The 6,163-nt window shown below is 42.6% G+C and overlaps 1 pseudogene; it reads left to right on the top strand.

The window, feature by feature from the left end:
- Window positions 1–2,452: 2,452 nt before the first annotated feature.
- On the top strand, window positions 2,453–4,443 carry LOC142892590 (jeltraxin-like; annotated as a pseudogene).
- The last annotated feature ends 1,720 nt before the right edge of the window (window positions 4,444–6,163 follow it).

Here is a 6,163-nt window from a genome sequence, read left to right as displayed (position 1 = left end):
TTTATTTTGCCTAAAATAAACTTAAAAAAAAAAAGAAAAATCCTCTTCTGCATTAGCGTATCATTCTAGAACAAAATGATAGCTGTCTTTTCAATTCTTGACAAATAAATGATGAATTAACATTCTAAATAATACCTCTTATGTAGAATATCCAGCTTTAACTATGTATCCCGTCTCTTTTTTCAGTGTAATACTGTAATCAAAAAACAGTAGCCTCACAACGATACTAATTTAAGCAAAAAAAAAAAAAAAAAAATGTCACTTCACTTTTTAGTTTTCAAACTCATCCCTTTTTATTGTTCACCCTGCTTTTCATCTTCATCTTCCTCGTCTGCCCATCCATATTTTGCTGTAGAGCTGATCTTTCCCAGCAGCTTTCGGTCGCTCAACAAATAAGCATGAAAGTCTTTGCAAGAAATGTCTTTGAAATTGCATTGCACCAATAGAATCCCCCTCAGTGACTCAACAGAAAGCTGATTCCTCTCCTTGGTCCACTGGCGCTGCATCAGTGAGAAAATCCTCTCAACCTTAGCATTGTGAGAGGGAAGTGCAAAGACAAACTTTGCAATCTTCAGTAGTTCTGAGTAACATGCAATGCTTTTGCCCTTCTCAAAATATTTGGTCCACCTCTGGTGCAGCTGCAGGCCACTGAATTCCTCATCACTGTTGCACCTTTCTGTGAATTTCTTCAGATAGGTGACCTGGTCAAAACATTGACCCTCATCAATTGGCACCCCCCCCCCCCTTTCTCCTAGGTACTGGATGCAGGCCTCCACATCATTCCAATCTGGTGGACGAATAAATAACAAATTAAATCAAAAAATAATAATGGTTCAGGTTTTCAACATCCACGTCACAGAACACACAGTTATTCACATCAAAATGAAATCTCAATCTCAATCTCAATCTCAAAAACTCATTTGACAGGTAGATTTCATTCACAATTTTTAATTGAACCTCTTTTGCCTTGGGAGGCACCGGAAATGAGATATAATCCTTTCTCATGTGTTCAATCTTATCCACATGAAATCGTTTCAAAATAAGACCTTTTAACTGGATTAGGGTAGAACTCTTCTAATAGCACTTTCCTAATGGCTTTAATATTACACATTCCATCACAAAAATTAAGCCCCCCACGCATTTGGAGCGTCCTTCGGACTTTTGGGAATTGGGATGAGCCTTCGCGCAGTGCTATGACGCAACTTCCTTTCAAAATGCGTACTTTGAGGATGCAGACCCTGAATTGAGACGCAGCAATTGGGTGTGAGCTCCTCAGGTTGCAGCCCTGAGAATTGCACAACATGTTCTCTCTGAGTATCGTACACAGGTACGCCGCCCAAAGAGGCTCTCAAGGCGGAGCAGTGTGAGCAGTGTGAGCAGTGGAGATAACAGCTCGCGGGAAACGGCACCAAATAAGGACATCGTCGTCGCACGCAAGGCGCCAACGTCTCAACATCTTCCTGTGAAAAAACAATGCAAAATAAAAGCTGCTCTGGGCAGGGAAATGTTGCGTGTATAAATAATACACATTCAGTATTGTCGACATCATTAACACTTGTCATTCAGTCTCGCACATGGAAAAGCTCAGAAATAATAAAAGCAGCAACAACAACAACAACAACAACAACAACAACAATCTCCCGCGTGGCAGCCAAAGGAACCACCGGCTCTTTCTAGTGAGCCGAGCCCAAAGAACCGGACCCCACCTCCCAGTGCTCCCAGTCCGGGCTATCTACCTCCACCTCCTCACTGGGAGCTCCAGCTGGTCTCCGGCCGACAGCAGCGCTGCACGGGACGAGGTTTAGTGACTCAGAGATGTCGCTACACTGCCGCCTAGTGACCAACCAAGGGAAGTAGTTGAGTGTGCAGTACACATTAAACAAATGATTCATGGAAATTCCCCATTGCCTCCCTGCTTGGCCCTCAGTATTCAAACACAGGGACTTTAATGCTTCATGAAACATCCATCTTGAAAATGGCGTGGCAACCAAATCTGTCCCTTGTTCTCCTTCATCTAGAGTGGGTGAAAAAAATACAACAATAGCTGTCAGTGTGTCAGGGTTCTGGGTTTGGGTCTGGGTTGGTCTTTGATCTGGGGAGCTCCCTGTTGTCCACTTTAGTCTTGAGGGGAGCTCAGCGTTCCCCAACCTTATCTCAGAATTTTCCTCAGGTTACTTAAAGGTCCCATATCATGCCACTTTTCCACTTCTTTAAATAGTTCTCAAATGTGTTAAAGACCTGGACTCAGGCTCATCGTCAGAACCTTTGAGTCCCATCTCCTGGTCACTACGAAAGGTAAGAAAATAAAGAGCAGGACGCTTGGTAGAATTGAGAAGTTAGGGATAATTGTGCTTTGATTGTGTTTTTTAAAGACGTTTTTCAACCGATCATCAGTGTCATTGTAGAAGAACAGCAGAAGACCATGTTTGTCAAAACAGATGGAAGTGTTTTCATTCTGTGATGTTTGTTGCTATGTTGTTTATATTAGATGAAGTTCCTCCTCATGTGTCTGGCTCTGCTGTCAGTATGTGCAGCCCGTCCTCAAGGTAAAATAACATCTTATTAAGAGAAGATGTATTTTTAAACATTTTGAGGGCCACAAATTCAAATGAGTTCAAATGTCACAGAAAAACACATTAATCATGGAAAACTTGTTCTCCCATGTTGAAGTAAGGCCTTCATTATTGTACTTTGTGCTGCTCTACTTGCATAATGTCTATTTTTTTGTTTTGGGTTTTTTTCCAGATCTTCGTGATAAAATGTTTTCGTTCCCGGAAGAAACCAACACTTCTCATGTGGCTCTGACCACATCAAAGCAGAATCTTGGTCAACAACAACAACACACGTACACATAAATGGATGATCTACTTGAGCTATGATACATCTCATGACTGACTGTATCTTTGCCATCGCTGCAGGTCCTTCACAGACTTGACGAGAGGTCACGGTATCTTCTCGTTGGCTACACCAAGCCATCCCGATGGCTTGACTCTGGCTTGGTGGCCAAACCCAAGTCCATTCACCCTCTCTGAGATTCCGAGAACTCGTTCCTAGGGATGGACTACGTCGTGAACAAATGGAATTCCATTTGCGTCACATGGGACGCTGTGACTGGAGAGGCACAGGTGTGGATGAATGGACAACACAGCGTTAGGAAGTACATGAACTCTGGACACATCACTGACCCCTTCATCATTACTTTGGGACAGGTACAGTGCTGCACACTCACATACTTGTAATTCTTGTGTATGCTCAACTCAGCGAACCACCCTTCACTGCTTCATTGACAACTCATCGTCGTCATCATCATCATCGTCATCATCATCATCATCATCATCATCATCATCATCGTCATCTAAGGTGAGCAGATTTCTGAAATTCAAATCGGGGACATTTTCAGCGCGGTGGTTAAAATTCAATTGTTTCTCCTTCTCTTCGGTCTCTCTGTCCATTCCTCTTTCACTCTTTCAGTTCCTCTATCCCTCTCTCCTTTTTGAATGAAGATTTGGAGCTGAGAGCAGCAGGTTGGTGTGTTCAGGAAGAAGAAGAAGACAAGGTGTGTGTGTGTGTGTGTGTGTGTGTGTGTGTGTGTGTGTGTGTGTGTGTGTGTGTGTGTGTGTCATAACAGGAGGGTTAAGTCTTATTAGATTTGGTCTAGCTTTTGGTTTCATGCTCTTTAGTCTTTTTTTCCTCCTCTGGAGTGATTTTCAGTTTGACCCCTTGTTCCTCCTCTGATCGCTTGGATTCCCTGGGATTTTTAGTGGTGGGCAAGTGAAGCCTCGTGACGCACTGAGGCTTTCCTAACAATTGTGCCGAAAAAGATACAAAACTTCAAGACTTGAGTGACGGTGACATCTGGTGGACAACTGAAGGCATGGCAACCTCTAAAGAGCACAACTGAAGCACTGGCACGGTTTCAATCCCATGACAGCAATAAAAGCTCAGAAAAGTCTTTGTGGTCATTCAATTGTTTTGTCCTTCATACCAAATAATGATTATATCGTCATTACAAAAAATATGCAGATGCTCTCCCCCATACTCTAAAACACAATCCAGATTAACCCAAAGAATAAATGCAAATTATCTTTAGGGTTAAACGTGGTTCAGGGTTTATTTAAAGCTTTGAGCTTTATTCTTTTTTTAAAAACTGTACTAAAAGTCCCTAACAGGATTACGGATTCTTCTTACTTTGCAAATGATCCACCGACGGGAGTTCACCTTTTTCCAAGCCACTGAATTTTTCACTCAAATTAGTATTCAAATTGTTGGCAGGCGTGACCCCAATACTAGGAGCTATTTGGGCACATTTGGCAGAAATGACACGCCTCAGCATTTTGGCTATAGGAATTGCCTTTGAGCCGGACACACTCCTTTCCTCAGAAAGCTCAACAGTTGCCTGAGACTGGCCTTCAAACTGTCAGGCACTGGGTGATTGCTGCATAGTCATCAGCAGTGAAAGGCACTATGTCAGTGCTAAGTGATGCCAGGGCTGCCCCTAAAGGTTCCCTCTGGTCATAAAGCCTATGGAGCATGGCACAAGTGTTGTTCCATCTGGTTTCGACGTCTTGAACAAGCTTTTTTTTGTGGGGGGGGGCATGAACACACGAGTGTTCCACTATTTTGCCGGCACTACTGTGCATGTTTTCCAGCTCAGAAATCTGAGTCTTTTTTTTTCTTCTTTTTTTTAACAATTGAATTGAGCATGTGGGCAAAGCAATAAATATGTCTAACATTGAACAGATATTGTGAGCTCCATCAGTAACCATCCCACAGACCTTTTCAGTGATTACAAACTCTGCCATCAAATTTGCAATTGCTTCTGAAATATTAGCTTCTGTGTGGGTCAAAGGAAAATACTGCACACCTAAAAGCACAGTAGCCAGATCTAGGCTGTCTGACACATAATAGCAAGTGACATCAAGGTACGCATCCATGTTGACTGATGTCCACATGTCTGTAGTCAAACTAACAGCTGAAGTTTGCTTAATTTCTGCCAAGGCCTTCTCTTTGGTTAAAGTGTACCTTGCTTCCACCATTGCCTTTACAGTTTTGCGGCTTGGAATGGAGTGTGTGTGTGTGTGTGTGTGTGTGTGTGTGTGTGTGTGTGTGTGTGTGTGTGTGTGTGTGTGTGTGTGTGTGTGTGTGTGTGTCACTGACCATCACCACCGGGCTGTGACCTCTGCCTTGACCTTGTGGTCCTCAGTGGGGGGACCTGCAGCAGAAAACAGCAGGTTTCTATTAGTCACATTCTATGAGCAGGTCACATGATGACATCAGCAGCAGCAGCCAATCAGAAGGTGGAGGCTGGAGGTCCTCACCTGTCCCTCAGGGGTCTGGGCTCTGCACCCTGGATGACCTAGAGCCAATGTTCCCTCTAATTGTTCAACACAAGCTCCTTGAGCACACTGAGGACCACTGTGAGCAACATCAGATGTGCACGCTGTGGCCACACACCAGTATCACACCTGTTCAAAACCTTGGATCATAGCAAGTTACATGGCTTATTAAAAGAATCAAATTCCAGCAGCAATTTTCATGAGTTTACTTTGAATAGAAGTGATTTGGCCCACTTCAAATGAAAAAGAGCAAAATCTTGTTGTTCATGAGATGTGTAGTGTGTTATATGTGAGAGTCCTGCTTTAACCATAGGAAGAGTCCTGCTTTGGCCTGGCTGAGGTCCAGTTGTGACCTGGCTGAGGGTCATGTTCTGGAAGAAATATGTGTGCTGTAGCTTGTGATACAGTGTGAATTCCTGTAACTCTTTGTCTGTAAAATATCGAATTACTCACTTTTGTATTCGCATTTCTACGACCCATCAGGGTTTCCTCTAGGATTGTTTGAAACTGTGGGGGAGGGCTTCAGCGTCGTCATCGGCGCCATATATTTTTTTTCCAACAATATCTTTATTTATTTTCAAACATAGTAATATACAATATAGAACAAGAACTTGAAACTATTTCCCACAACCAAACCGAGCTCACGACCAAGACATGGCTACAAAAAGGACAAAGAGACTCAAAAAAGAAACAAACCAAAAAATACCCACAGTAAACAAAGAAGTTCAGTTCATTAAATAAAAAGTAAAACTATAAAAAATAAATAAATTAATAAATGAAATAAAAAGGAGAGAGAAAGGGGGAATAAGTATACACAAGCACCTTTA

Source organism: Nelusetta ayraudi, unplaced genomic scaffold (genome assembly GCF_046127955.1).
Source record: "Nelusetta ayraudi isolate G7.1 ecotype Tasmania unplaced genomic scaffold, CSIRO-AGI_Nayr_v1 ptg000037l, whole genome shotgun sequence".
Lineage (NCBI taxonomy): Eukaryota > Metazoa > Chordata > Actinopteri > Tetraodontiformes > Monacanthidae > Nelusetta > Nelusetta ayraudi.
Note: the sequence above shows the minus strand (reverse complement) of the source record. Positions and strands in the feature narration are given on the sequence as shown.